At 47.9% G+C, this 14,972-nt stretch overlaps 5 non-coding genes across 5 annotated transcripts; all 5 read left to right on the forward strand.

Annotated features, from left to right (window-relative positions):
- The first annotated feature begins 2,252 nt into the window (after window positions 1-2,252).
- Window positions 2,253-2,334, forward strand: trnal-aag (transfer RNA leucine (anticodon AAG)). Its single transcript has one exon. It is a non-coding gene; the product is annotated as a tRNA-Leu (tRNA).
- A 1,933-nt stretch (window positions 2,335-4,267) lies between these two features.
- trnal-aag (transfer RNA leucine (anticodon AAG)) lies at window positions 4,268-4,349 on the forward strand. Its single transcript has one exon. It is a non-coding gene; the product is annotated as a tRNA-Leu (tRNA).
- Window positions 4,350-6,279: 1,930 nt separating this feature from the next.
- Window positions 6,280-6,361, forward strand: trnal-aag (transfer RNA leucine (anticodon AAG)). Its single transcript has one exon. It is a non-coding gene; the product is annotated as a tRNA-Leu (tRNA).
- A 1,937-nt stretch (window positions 6,362-8,298) lies between these two features.
- trnal-aag (transfer RNA leucine (anticodon AAG)) lies at window positions 8,299-8,380 on the forward strand. Its single transcript has one exon. It is a non-coding gene; the product is annotated as a tRNA-Leu (tRNA).
- Window positions 8,381-14,343: 5,963 nt separating this feature from the next.
- trnal-aag (transfer RNA leucine (anticodon AAG)) lies at window positions 14,344-14,425 on the forward strand. The gene has a single exon. It is a non-coding gene; the product is annotated as a tRNA-Leu (tRNA).
- Window positions 14,426-14,972: the final 547 nt, after the last annotated feature.

Raw genomic sequence — 14,972 nt, forward strand, 5'->3', positions numbered from 1 at the left:
CTCTCCCTCTCTGTCCCTCTCCCTCTCTGTCCCTCTCCCTCTCTCTCCCTCTCTCTCTGTCCCTCTCTCTCTGTCCCTCTCTGTCTCTCTCTCTCTCTCCCTCTCAAGGAAGACATTGCCAAAGCCACCATGCACGCAGTGGACGAATCCATCCCCTTCCAGGTGGAAAGTGATGCGTCCGACTTCGCTCTGGCCGCCACCCTTAATCAGGCGGGGAGACCTGTGGCATTCTTCTCACGAACCCTCCAGGGCCCGGAGACCAGACACTCCGCGGTCGAGAAGGAGGCCCAGGCTATCATGGAGGCTGTGCGTCATTGGAGGCACTACCTGGCCGGAAAACGATTTACCCTGCTCACTGACCAGCGTTCAGTTGCTTTTATGTTCAACAACAAGCAGAGGGGCAAAATCAAAAATGACAAGATCTTGAGGTGGAGAATCGAACTTTCCACCTACAATTACGAGATCTTGTACCGGCCTGGGAAGCTCAATGAACCCCCAGATGCCCTATCGCGTGGCACCTGCGCCAGCGCGCAGATCGATAGGCTGAGGGCCCTCCACAATGACCTCTGCCACCCGGGGGTCACCAGGTTCTTCCACTTCATCAAGGCCCGCAACCTGCCTTACTCCATTGAGGAGGTCAGGACCATGACCAAGAACTGCCAAGTCTGCGCTGAGTGCAAACCGCACTTTTATAGACCAGACAGAGCCCACCTGATAAAAGCCACTCGCCCTTTCGAACGCCTGAGCGTCGATTTTAAAGGGCCTCTCCCCTCCTCCGACCGCAATGTGTACTTCCTCAACATCATTGACGAGTACTCCCGGTTCCCGTTCGCTATCCCCTGCCCGGACATGACCAGTGCCACGGTCATTAAATGTCTGAACAGCCTCTTCACCCTGTTCGGTTTCCCCAGCTATATCCATAGCGACCGGGGCTCATCGTTTATGAGCGACGAACTCCGCCAGTACCTGCTCGCTAGGGGTATAGCCACAAGCAGGACCACCAGTTACAACCCCCGGGGGAACGGACAGGTGGAAAGAGAGAATGCAACTGTTTGGAAGGCTGCCCTACTAGCCTTAAAGTCTAGGGGCCTTCCGACCTCCCGCTGGCAGGAGGTGCTCCCCGATGCGCTCCACTCGATTCGGTCACTTCTCTGCACTGCCACCAATGCCACCCCTCACGAGAAAATGTTTGTCTTCCCAAGGAAGTCCACATCGGGGACATCGTTACCGCCATGGCTGACGTCCCCAGGGCCGGTACTACTGAGAAGACACGTGAGGGCCAATAAAACGGACCCCCTGGTCGAGAGGGTCGACCTCCTCCACGCCAACCCCCAGTACGCTTACATTGCGTACCCGGACGGGCGGGAGGACACAGTCTCCATACGAGACCTCGCACCCTCGGGGACCGCTGTAACCCACTACCCATTACCACCCCCCCCCACGACCCGATATCCAACCCCAGCAGCCGGCTCGCCTTGGACCGTCACCCATGAGGACTACACTCCAGGGCCCCAGCCTACACGGGACGCGACGCCGGAAGCTCCACCACCCCTGCCGTCGCCACGTCGATCACAGCGGCAGACAAGACCTCCGGAGAGACTCCAATACACGAACTTTTAAATACACTTCACCCCGCCGGACTCATTTTTAAACAAGGGGTGAATGTGGTAAACCACTGTCATACCTGTCTGTGTCTGTATGTGTATTCCACTAGGTACAGGTCTGGACATGCCTCGGCTGACTCCTCCCACTATTCCAGGTATATAAGTGACTACCTCCCAGTCCCTTAGTATTCTGGACGGGTCGACCACTCGAGACAAGACCTTCATTCTTTAGTTAATAAAAGCCTGATTGTTACTTGCTCAACTTCAGTCTTTTGAGTAATTGATGGCGCATCAATCGTAAGCCTTCTTCTGCTAGTTGCATTCTTATATACACCAACAATAAAATGCTCTATTGCTACCCCAATCAAACGCACTTAATTTTATCACACTTTACTTACACCAACTTCCTGCTTGCAACACACAACAGGGATAAATTTTGAATGAAATTTACAACGGGTGTGTTGCAGCAAACTTTTATTTATTAGTGTTGCCTTGTGAACACGTAGCTGCTTCTGATATAGTGGGTTGCATCAGAAGTGAGTTTGCCGTCCACGAATTTAATTTCCTTTTGTTTCCCCTGCTATTTACAAGAGCAGGCCACATTTCAATCACCAGTCACTAGTTTCAGATTCCTTAGCGCACTGACGTGGTAGCGTGGCCGAGCGGTCTAAGGCGCTGGACTAAGGCTCCAGTCTCTTCGGGGGCGTGGGTTCGAATCCCACCGCTGCCAGATATTGCGACATTTATAAATTTCGTCGCTTCACCACCAGCAGTAAACCAGGCAGGCATGCTGGTTTTGGGTCACCTTTTCCTTCAGTTGCTATTGACAGGCTGATCCGAATCGCAGAATTTCCTCTGCTCCATAATTGGCCCGAACCCCGCACCGAACACTACAAACACCGTCACCCAACCAACTGGATTCAGACCGTTCACTCACTCGTCCCCACACCTGCTGCCTCTCACTTATTCAGATGTACACCACGTTTACTCTTTCTTCCATTTCTTGCAATCTATCGACCGCGCCCCCCATTGCTGTCACTCTCGCACCCACCATCTCTCCGTCGTTTCCCCGTTCGCCCTTCCAATCTTGCCGGTTCAACAGCACCTCCCATTTGTTCCTGTGCTGCAATCCAATTAATTTAACAGCAGTATCTTTTTGTCAATCGAACCTATCCAGACAGCGAAAGTTACATTAAGACATGGTTAAGAGAAGATCCATTCTGCAAAAGAAAAGGGTGGGGAGGGGATCTGGACTCTGACTTCAGGATGAGAGTCAGATGTGTTTTTCATACCATTAGTCTGGGGAAGTTGTGATTAGGAGGGCAAATTTTTCCTATTGTTCTCTTCTCTTAAATTATGATAAATTTCAGGCTCAGTGCGTCAGGTTTTGTTATCACAATTTATGCTTTACTTACAGCAACTTCCTTCTTGCAAAAAACACAAGAACCTGCAACACAACTTTCAAAACACTTTATTCGCACCAACATAAGCTGCAAATGCTGCAAACTTGGAGCAGCCTTGGCCTTACCCTTTCTCTCAACGCATTCCTGCAGCGCCGTGTCGCCAGCACCAGATGGGGCTCTTGGCCTTTACACAACAGGCAATACCTTCACACAAAACGGAAGCCCGTTACACAACACGGAGAACCTTTACACAACAGGAAACACATTACTCAATAGCGGGCATCTTTACAAAGCAGACAAAATCTCTAAACAACAGGGAAAATCTATAATCAGCAGCGATCATCTTTACACAGGAGGGAACAATTTTAGAAACAGGGAACTACAGGGAATTTCTTTGCACAGCAGAACGCACCTTCATGCAAGTCTCTCTCTTCATCTCAGTCTCCGTTTCCCTGGCTGTCTACCTCCCTCTCTGTTTCTCTCGCAGTCTCGGTTTTCCCTCAGTCTCTGTCTCTGCCTCGTGTTAATCGCTCTGTCTGTCTCTCTCTCTCTTTGGTTTCTTCAGTGTCTTTCTCTGTCCCTCCATTTGTGTGGCCAGAAACACCCTTTCCGGATTCCTGTGTGTCATTTTGTGTGTGTCCCATTGTCGGTGTGGTAATACAGAGTGTCCTTGTGACATCGTGCAGCCATGTCAGCCTGCAAACACGGGTGCTGCGGGGTCCGGGTCTCTGGGCGGTTTCAGGGCCATGCTATAGCTTTCAACACAGGCTGGATGCTGAAATTTGTCTCGCTAACACACAGCACTGTGGGGCATCGGAACCTAAGCACCAGCCGGGATTGTTTGCTAACCGACAGCAGAGTGTAGCAGCGGAAGCGTGCTTGTCCCATAACCCAGAGGTCGATTGATCGTGAAGCCTTCTTCTGCTAGTTGCATTCTTATATACACCAACAATAAAATGCTCTATTGCTACCCCAATCCAACGCACTTAATTTTATCACACTTTACTTACACCAACTTCCTGCTTGCAACACACAACAGGGATAAATTTTGAATGAAATTTACAATGGGTGTGTTGCAGCAAACTTTTATTTATTAGTGTTGCCTTGTGAACACGTAGCTGCTTCTGATATAGTGGGTTGCATCAGAAGTGAGTTTGCCGTCCACGAATTTAATTTCCGTTTGTTTCCCCTGCTATTTACAAGACCAGGCCACATTTCAATCACCAGTCACTAGTTTCAGATTGCTTAGCGCACTGACGTGGTAGCGTGGCCGAGCGGTCTAAGGCGCTGGACTAAGGCTCCAGTCTCTTCGGGGGCGTGGGTTCGAATCCCACCGCTGCCAGATATTGCGACATTTATAAATTTCGTCGCTTCACCACCAGCAGTAAACCAGGCAGGCATGCCGGTTTTGGGTCACCTTTTCCTTCAGTTGCTATTGACAGGCTGATCCGAATCGCAGAATTTCCTCTGCTCCATAAATTGGCCTGAACCCCGCACCGAACACTACAAACACCTTCACCAAACCAACTGAATTCAGACCGTTCACTCACTCGTCCCCACACCTGCTGCCTCTCACTTATTCAGATGTGCACCACGTTTACTCTTTCTTCCATTTCTTGCAATCTATCGACCGCGCCCCCCATTGCTGTCATCTCTCCGTCGTTTCCCCGTTCGCCCTTCCAATCTTGCCGGTTCAACAGCACCTCCCATTTGTTCCTGTGCTGCAATCCAATTAATTTAACAGCAGTATCTTTTTGTCAATCGAACCTATCCAGACAGCGAAAGTTACATTAAGACATGGTTAAGAGAAGATCCATTCTGCAAAAGAAAAGGGTGGGGAGGGGATCTGGACTCTGACTTCAGGATGAGAGTCAGATGTGTTTTTCATACCATTAGTCTGGGGAAGTTGTGATTAGGAGGGCAAATTTTTCCTATTGTTCTCTTCTCTTAAATTATGATAAATTTCAGGCTCAGTGCGTCAGGTTTTGTTATCACAATTTATGCTTTACTTACAGCAACTTCCTTCTTGCAAAAAACACAAGAACCTGCAACACAACTTTCAAAACACTTTATTCGCACCAACATAAGCTGCAAATGCTGCAAACTTGGAGCCAGCCTTGGCCTTCCCCTTTCTCTCAACGCATTCCTGCAGCGCCGGGTCGCCAGCACCAGATGCTGCTCTTGGCCTTTACACAACAGGCAATACCTTCACACAAAACGGAAGCCCGTTACACAACACGGAGAACCTTTACACAACAGCAAACACATTACTCAATAGCGGACATCTTTACAAAGCAGACAAAATCTCTAAACAACAGGGAAAATCTGTAATCAGCAGCGATCATCTTTACACAGGAGGGAACAATTTTCTATAACAGGGAACATCTTTACACTACAGGGAATTTCTTTGCACAGCAGAACGCACCTTCATGCAAGTCTCTCTCTTCATCTCAGTCTCCGTTTCCCTGGCTGTCTACCTCCCTCTCTGTTTCTCTCGCAGTCTCGGTTTTCCCTCAGTCTCTGTCTCTGCCTCGTGTTAATCGCTCTGTCTGTCTCTCTCTCTCTTTGGTTTCTTCAGTGTCTTTCTCTGTCCCTCCATTTGTGTGGCCAGAAACACCCTTTCCGGGTTCCTGTGTGTCATTTTGTGTGTGTCCCATTGTCGGTGTGGTAATACAGAGTGTCCTTGTGACATCGTGCAGCCATGTCAGCCTGCAAACACGGGTGCTGCGGGGTCCGGGTCTCTGGGCGGTTTCAGGGCCATGCTATAGTTTTCAACACAGGCTGGATGCTGAAATTTGTCTCGCTAACACACAGCACTGTGGGGCATCGGAACCTAAGCACCAGCCGGGATTGTTTGCTAACCGACAGCAGAGTGTAGCAGCGGAAGCGTGCTGGTCCCATAACCCAGAGGTCGATTGATCGTAAGCCTTCTTCTGCTAGTTGCATTCTTATATACACCAACAATAAAATGCTCTATTGCTACCCCAATCAAACGCACTTAATTTTATCACACTTTACTTACACCAACTTCCTGCTTCCAACACACAACAGGGATAAATTTTGAATGAAATTTACAATGGGTGTGTTGCAGCAAACTTTTATTTATTAGCGTTGCCTTGTGAACACGTAGCTGCTTCTGATATAGTGGGTTGCATCAGAAGTGAGTTTGCCGTCCACGAATTTAATTTCCGTTTGTTTCCCCTGCTATTTACAAGACCAGGCCACATTTCAATCACCAGTCACTAGTTTCAGATTCCTTAGCGCACTGACGTGGTAGCGTGGCCGAGCGGTCTAAGGCGCTGGATTAAGGCTCCAGTCTCTTCGGGGGCGTGGGTTCGAATCCCACCGCTGCCAGATATTGCGACATTTATAAATTTCGTCGCTTCACCACCAGCAGTAAACCAGGCAGGCATGCCGGTTTTGGGTCACCTTTTCCTTCAGTTGCTATTGACAGGCTGATCCGAATCGCAGAATTTCCTCTGCTCCATAATTGGCCCGAACCCCGCACCGAACACTACAAACACCGTCACCCAACCAACTGGATTCAGACCGTTCACTCACTCGTCCCCACACCTGCTGCCTCTCACTTATTCAGATGTGCACCACGTTTACTCTTTCTTCCATTTCTTGCAATCTATCGACCGCGCCCCCCGTTGCTGTCACTCTCGCACCCACCATCTCTCCGTCCTTTCCCCGTTCGCCCTTCCAATCTTGCCCGTTGAACAGCACCTCCCATTTGTTCCTGTGCTGTAATCCAATTAATTTAACACCAGTATCTTTTTGTCAATCGAACCTATCCAGACAGCGAAAGTTACATTAAGACATGGTTAAGAGAAGATCCATTCTGCAAACGAAAAGGGTGAGGAGGGGATCTGGACTCTGACTTCAGGATGAGAGTCAGATGTGTTTTTCATACCATTAGTCTGGGGAAGTTGTGATTAGGAGGGCAAATTTTTCCTATTGTTCTCTTCTCTTAAATTATGATAAATTTCAGGCTCAGTGCGTCATGTTTTGTTATCACAATTTATGCTTTACTTACAGCAACTTCCTTCTTGCAAAAAACACAAGAACCTGCAACACAACTTTCAAAACACTTTATTCGCACCAACATAAGCTGCAAATGCTGCAAACTTGGCCTTACCCTTTCTCTCAACGCATTCCTGCAGCGCCGGGTCGCCAGCACCAGATGGTGCTCTTGGCCTTTACACAACAGGCAATACCTTCACACAAAACGGAACCCCGTTACACAACACGGAGAACCTTTACACAACAGGAAACACATTACTCAATAGCGGGCATCTTTACAAAGCAGACAAAATCTCTAAACAACAGGGAAAATCTGTAATCAGCAGCGATCATCTTTACACAGGAGGGAACAATTTTATATAACAGGGAACATCTTTACACTACAGGGAATTTCTTTGCACAGCAGAACGCACCTTCATGCAAGTCTCTCTCTTCATCTCAGTCTCCGTTTCCCTGGCTGTCTACCTCCCTCTCTGTTTCTCTCGCAGTCTCGGTTTTCCCTCAGTCTCTGTCTCTGCCTCGTGTTAATCGCTCTGTCTGTCTCTCTCTCTCTCTCTTTGGTTTCTTCAGTGTCTTTCTCTGTCCCTCCATTTGTGTGGCCAGAAACACCCTTTCCGGATTCCTGTGTGTCATTTTGTGTGTGTCCCATTGTCGGTGTCGTAATACAGAGTGTCCTTGTGACATCGTGCAGCCATGTCAGCCTGCAAACACGGGTGCTGCGGGGTTCGGGTCTCTGGGCGGTTTCAGGGCCATGCTATAGTTTTCAACACAGGCTGGATGCTGAAATTTGTCTCGCTAACACACAGCACTGTGGGGCATCGGAACCTAAGCACCAGCCGGGATTGTTTGCTAACCGACAGCAGAGTGTAGCAGCGGAAGCGTGCTTGTCCCATAACCCAGAGGTCGATTGATCGTGAAGCCTTCTTCTGCTAGTTGCATTCTTATATACACCAACAATAAAATGCTCTATTGCTACCCCAATCCAACGCACTTAATTTTATCACACTTTACTTACACCAACTTCCTGCTTGCAACACACAACAGGGATAAATTTTGAATGAAATTTACAATGGGTGTGTTGCAGCAAACTTTTATTTATTAGTGTTGCCTTGTGAACACGTAGCTGCTTCTGATATAGTGGGTTGCATCAGAAGTGAGTTTGCCGTCCACGAATTTAATTTCCTTTCGTTTCCCCTGCTATTTACAAGAGCAGGCCACATTTCAATCACCAGTCACTAGTTTCAGATTCCTTAGCGCACTGACGTGGTAGCGTGGCCGAGCGGTCTAAGGCGCTGGATTAAGGCTCCAGTCTCTTCGGGGGCGTGGGTTCGAATCCCACCGCTGCCAGATATTGCGACATTTATAAATTTCGTCGCTTCACCACCAGCAGTAAACCAGGCAGGCATGCCGGTTTTGGGTCACCTTTTCCTTCAGTTGCTATTGACAGGCTGATCCGAATCGCAGAATTTCCTGTGCTCCATAAATTGGCCTGAACCCCGCACCGAACACTACAAACACCTTCACCAAACCAACTGAATTCAGACCGTTCACTCACTCGTCCCCACACCTGCTGCCTCTCACTTATTCAGATGTGCACCACGTTTACTCTTTCTTCCATTTCTTGCAATCTATCGACCGCGCCCCCCATTGCTGTCATCTCTCCGTCGTTTCCCCGTTCGCCCTTCCAATCTTGCCGGTTCAACAGCACCTCCCATTTGTTCCTGTGCTGCAATCCAATTAATTTAACACCAGTATCTTTTTGTCAACCGAACCTATCCAGACAGCGAAAGTTACATTAAGACATGGTTAAGAGAAGATCCATTCTGCAAAAGAAAAGGGTGGGGAGGGGATCTGGACTCTGACTTCAGGATGAGAGTCAGATGTGTTTTTCATACCATTAGTCTGGGGAAGTTGTGATTAGGAGGGCAAATTTTTCCTATTGTTCTCTTCTCTTAAATTATGATAAATTTCAGGCTCAGTGCGTCAGGTTTTGTTATCACAATTTATGCTTTACTTACAGCAACTTCCTTCTTGCAAAAAACACAAGAACCTGCAACACAACTTTCAAAACACTTTATTCGCACCAACATAAGCTGCAAATGCTGCAAACTTGGAGCAGCCTTGGCCTTACCCTTTCTCTCAACGCATTCCTGCAGCGCCGTGTCGTCAGCACCAGATGGTGCTCTTGGCCTTTACACAACAGGCAATACCTTCACACAAAACGGAACCCCGTTACACAACACGGAGAACCTTTACACAACAGCAAACACATTACTCAATAGCGGACATCTTTACAAAGCAGACAAAATCTCTAAACAACAGGGAAAATCTATAATCAGCAGCGATCATCTTTACACAGGAGGGAACAATTTTAGAAACAGGGAACTACAGGGAATTTCTTTGCACAGCAGAACGCACCTTCATGCAAGTCTCTCTCTTCATCTCAGTCTCCGTTTCCCTGGCTGTCTACCTCCCTCTCTGTTTCCCTCGCAGTCTCGGTTTTCCCTCAGTCTCTGTCTCTGCCTCGTGTTAATCGCTCTGTCTGTCTCTCTCTCTCTTTGGTTTCTTCAGTGTCTTTCTCTGTCCCTCCATTTGTGTGGCCAGAAACACCCTTTCCGGATTCCTGTGTGTCATTTTGTGTGTGTCCCATTGTCGGTGTGGTAATACAGAGTGTCCTTGTGACATCGTGCAGCCATGTCAGCCTGCAAACACGGGTGCTGCGGGGTCCGGGTCTCTGGGCGGTTTCAGGGCCATGCTATAGTTTTCAACACAGGCTGGATGCTGAAATTTGTCTCGCTAACACACAGCACTGTGGGGCATCGGAACCTAAGCACCAGCCGGGATTGTTTGCTAACCGACAGCAGAGTGTAGCAGCGGAAGCGTGCTTGTCCCATAACCCAGAGGTCGATTGATCGTGAAGCCTTCTTCTGCTAGTTGCATTCTTATATACACCAACAATAAAATGCTCTATTGCTACCCCAATCCAACGCACTTAATTTTATCACACTTTACTTACACCAACTTCCTGCTTGCAACACACAACAGGGATAAATTTTGAATGAAATTTACAATGGGTGTGTTGCAGCAAACTTTTATTTATTAGTGTTGCCTTGTGAACACGTAGCTGCTTCTGATATAGTGGGTTGCATCAGAAGTGAGTTTGCCGTCCACGAATTTAATTTCCTTTTGTTTCCCCTGCTATTTACAAGACCAGGCCACATTTCAATCACCAGTCACTAGTTTCAGATTCCTTAACGCACTGATGTGGTAGCGTGGCCGAGCGGTCTAAGGCGCTGGATTAAGGCTCCAGTCTCTTCGGGGGCGTGGGGGCGAATCCCACCGCTGCCAGATATTGCGACATTTATAAATTTCGTCGCTTCACCACCAGCAGTAAACCAGGCAGGCATGCCGGTTTTGGGTCACCTTTTCCTTCAGTTGCTATTGACAGGCGAGATCCGAATCGCAGAATTTCCTCTGCTCCATAATTGGCCTGAACGCCGCACCGAACACTACAAACACCATCACCCAACCAACTGAGTTCAGACCGTTCACTCACTCGTCCCCACACCTGCTGCCTCTCACTTATTCAGATGTACACCACGTTTACTCTTTCTTCCATTTCTTGCAATCTATCGACCGCGCCCCCCATTGCTGTCACTCTCGCACCCACCATCTCTCCGTCCTTTCCCCGTTCGCCCTTCCAATCTTGCCGGTTCAACAGCACCTCCCATTTGTTCCTGTGCTGCAATCCAATTAATTTAACACCAGTATCTTTTTGTCAATCGAACCTATCCAGACAGCGAAAGTTACATTAAGACATGGTTAAGAGAAGATCCATTCTGCAAAAGAAAAGGGTGGGGAGGGGATCTGGACTCTGACTTCAGGACGAGAGTCAGATGTGTTTTTCATACCATTAGTCTGGGGAAGTTGTGATTAGGAGGGCAAATTTTTCCTATTGTTCTCTTCTCTTAAATTATGATAAATTTCAGGCTCAGTGCGTCAGGTTTTGTTATCACAATTTATGCTTTACTTACAGCAACTTCCTTCTTGCAAAAAACACAAGAACCTGCAACACAACTTTCAAAACACTTTATTCGCACCAACATAAGCTGCAAATGCTGCAAACTTGGAGCAGCCTTGGCCTTACCCTTTCTCTCAACGCATTCCTGCAGCGCCGTGTCGTCAGCACCAGATGGTGCTCTTGGCCTTTACACAACAGGCAATACCTTCACACAAAACGGAACCCCGTTACACAACACGGAGAACCTTTACACAACAGCAAACACATTACTCAATAGCGGACATCTTTACAAAGCAGACAAAATCTCTAAACAACAGGGAAAATCTATAATCAGCAGCGATCATCTTTACACAGGAGGGAACAATTTTAGAAACAGGGAACTACAGGGAATTTCTTTGCACAGCAGAACGCACCTTCATGCAAGTCTCTCTCTTCATCTCAGTCTCCGTTTCCCTGGCTGTCTACCTCCCTCTCTGTTTCCCTCGCAGTCTCGGTTTTCCCTCAGTCTCTGTCTCTGCCTCGTGTTAATCGCTCTGTCTGTCTCTCTCTCTCTTTGGTTTCTTCAGTGTCTTTCTCTGTCCCTCCATTTGTGTGGCCAGAAACACCCTTTCCGGATTCCTGTGTGTCATTTTGTGTGTGTCCCATTGTCGGTGTGGTAATACAGAGTGTCCTTGTGACATCGTGCAGCCATGTCAGCCTGCAAACACGGGTGCTGCGGGGTCCGGGTCTCTGGGCGGTTTCAGGGCCATGCTATAGTTTTCAACACAGGCTGGATGCTGAAATTTGTCTCGCTAACACACAGCACTGTGGGGCATCGGAACCTAAGCACCAGCCGGGATTGTTTGCTAACCGACAGCAGAGTGTAGCAGCGGAAGCGTGCTTGTCCCATAACCCAGAGGTCGATTGATCGTGAAGCCTTCTTCTGCTAGTTGCATTCTTATATACACCAACAATAAAATGCTCTATTGCTACCCCAATCCAACGCACTTAATTTTATCACACTTTACTTACACCAACTTCCTGCTTGCAACACACAACAGGGATAAATTTTGAATGAAATTTACAATGGGTGTGTTGCAGCAAACTTTTATTTATTAGCGTTGCCTTGTGAACACGTAGCTGCTTCTGATATAGTGGGTTGCATCAGAAGTGAGTTTGCCGTCCACGAATTTAATTTCCTTTTGTTTCCCCTGCTATTTACAAGACCAGGCCACATTTCAATCACCAGTCACTAGTTTCAGATTCCTTAACGCACTGATGTGGTAGCGTGGCCGAGCGGTCTAAGGCGCTGGATTAAGGCTCCAGTCTCTTCGGGGGCGTGGGGGCGAATCCCACCGCTGCCAGATATTGCGACATTTATAAATTTCGTCGCTTCACCACCAGCAGTAAACCAGGCAGGCATGCCGGTTTTGGGTCACCTTTTCCTTCAGTTGCTATTGACAGGCGAGATCCGAATCGCAGAATTTCCTCTGCTCCATAATTGGCCTGAACGCCGCACCGAACACTACAAACACCATCACCCAACCAACTGAGTTCAGACCGTTCACTCACTCGTCCCCACACCTGCTGCCTCTCACTTATTCAGATGTACACCACGTTTACTCTTTCTTCCATTTCTTGCAATCTATCGACCGCGCCCCCCATTGCTGTCACTCTCGCACCCACCATCTCTCCGTCCTTTCCCCGTTCGCCCTTCCAATCTTGCCGGTTCAACAGCACCTCCCATTTGTTCCTGTGCTGCAATCCAATTAATTTAACACCAGTATCTTTTTGTCAATCGAACCTATCCAGACAGCGAAAGTTACATTAAGACATGGTTAAGAGAAGATCCATTCTGCAAAAGAAAAGGGTGGGGAGGGGATCTGGACTCTGACTTCAGGACGAGAGTCAGATGTGTTTTTCATACCATTAGTCTGGGGAAGTTGTGATTAGGAGGGCAAATTTTTCCTATTGTTCTCTTCTCTTAAATTATGATAAATTTCAGGCTCAGTGCGTCAGGTTTTGTTATCACAATTTATGCTTTACTTACAGCAACTTCCTTCTTGCAAAAAACACAAGAACCTGCAACACAACTTTCAAAACACTTTATTCGCACCAACATAAGCTGCAAATGCTGCAAACTTGGAGCAGCCTTGGCCTTGCCCCTTTCTCTCAACGCATTCCTGCAGCGCCGTGTCGCCAGCACCAGATGGTGCTCTTGGCCTTTACACAACAGGCAATACCTTCACACAAAACGGAAGCCCGTTACACAACACGGAGAACCTTTACACAACAGCAAACAAATTACTCAATAGCGGACATCTTTACAAAGCAGACAAAATCTCTAAACAACAGGGAAAATCTATAATCAGCAGCGATCATCTTTACACAGGAGGGAACAATTTTATATAACAGGGAACATCTTTACACTACAGGGAATTTCTTTGCACAGCAGAACGCACCTTCATGCAAGTCTCTCTCTTCATCTCAGTCTCCGTTTCCCTGGCTGTCTACCTCCCTCTCTGTTTCTCTCGCAGTCTCGGTTTTCCCTCAGTCTCTGTCTCTGCCTCGTGTTAATCGCTCTGTCTGTCTCTCTCTCTCTTTGGTTTCTTCAGTGTCTTTCTCTGTCCCTCCATTTGTGTGGCCAGAAACACCCTTTCCGGATTCCTGTGTGTCATTTTGTGTGTGTCCCATTGTCGGTGTGGTAATACAGAGTGTCCTTGTGACATCGTGCAGCCATGTCAGCCTGCAAACACGGGTGCTGCGGGGTCCGGGTCTCTGGGCGGTTTCAGGGCCATGCTATAGTTTTCAACACAGGCTGGATGCTGAAATTTGTCTCGCTAACACACAGCACTGTGGGGCATCGGAACCTAAGCACCAGCCGGGATTGTTTGCTAACCGACAGCAGAGTGTAGCAGCGGAAGCGTGCTTGTCCCATAACCCAGAGGTCGATTGATCGTGAAGCCTTCTTCTGCTAGTTGCATTCTTATATACACCAACAATAAAATGCTCTATTGCTACCCCAATCCAACGCACTTAATTTTATCACACTTTACTTACACCAACTTCCTGCTTGCAACACACAACAGGGATAAATTTTGAATGAAATTTACAATGGGTGTGTTGCAGCAAACTTTTATTTATTAGTGTTGCCTTGTGAACACGTAGCTGCTTCTGATATAGTGGGTTGCATCAGAAGTGAGTTTGCCGTCCACGAATTTAATTTCCGTTTGTTTCCCCTGCTATTTACAAGACCAGGCCACATTTCAATCACCAGTCACTAGTTTCAGATTCCTTAGCGCACTGACGTGGTAGCGTGGCCGAGCGGTCTAAGGCGCTGGATTAAGGCTCCAGTCTCTTCGGGGGCGTGGGTTCGAATCCCACCGCTGCCAGATATTGCGACATTTATAAATTTCGTCGCTTCACCACCAGCAGTAAACCAGGCAGGCATGCCGGTTTTGGGTCACCTTTTCCTTCAGTTGCTATTGACAGGCTGATCCGAATCGCAGAATTTCCTGTGCTCCATAAATTGGCCTGAACCCCGCACCGAACACTACAAACACCTTCACCAAACCAACTGAATTCAGACCGTTCACTCACTCGTCCCCACACCTGCTGCCTCTCACTTATTCAGATGTGCACCACGTTTACTCTTTCTTCCATTTCTTGCAATCTATCGACCGCGCCCCCCATTGCTGTCATCTCTCCGTCGTTTCCCCGTTCGCCCTTCCAATCTTGCCGGTTCAACAGCACCTCCCATTTGTTCCTGTGCTGCAATCCAATTAATTTAACACCAGTATCTTTTTGTCAACCGAACCTATCCAGACAGCGAAAGTTACATTAAGACATGGTTAAGAGAAGATCCATTCTGCAAAAGAAAAGGGTGGGGAGGGGATCTGGACTCTGACTTCAGGATGAGAGTCAGATGTGTTTTTCATA

This window comes from Somniosus microcephalus, unplaced genomic scaffold, assembly GCF_052327205.1.
Source record: "Somniosus microcephalus isolate GS21.2 unplaced genomic scaffold, FLI_Smic_1.0 unresolved_chr5, whole genome shotgun sequence".
Classification (NCBI taxonomy): Eukaryota; Metazoa; Chordata; class Chondrichthyes; order Squaliformes; family Somniosidae; genus Somniosus; species Somniosus microcephalus.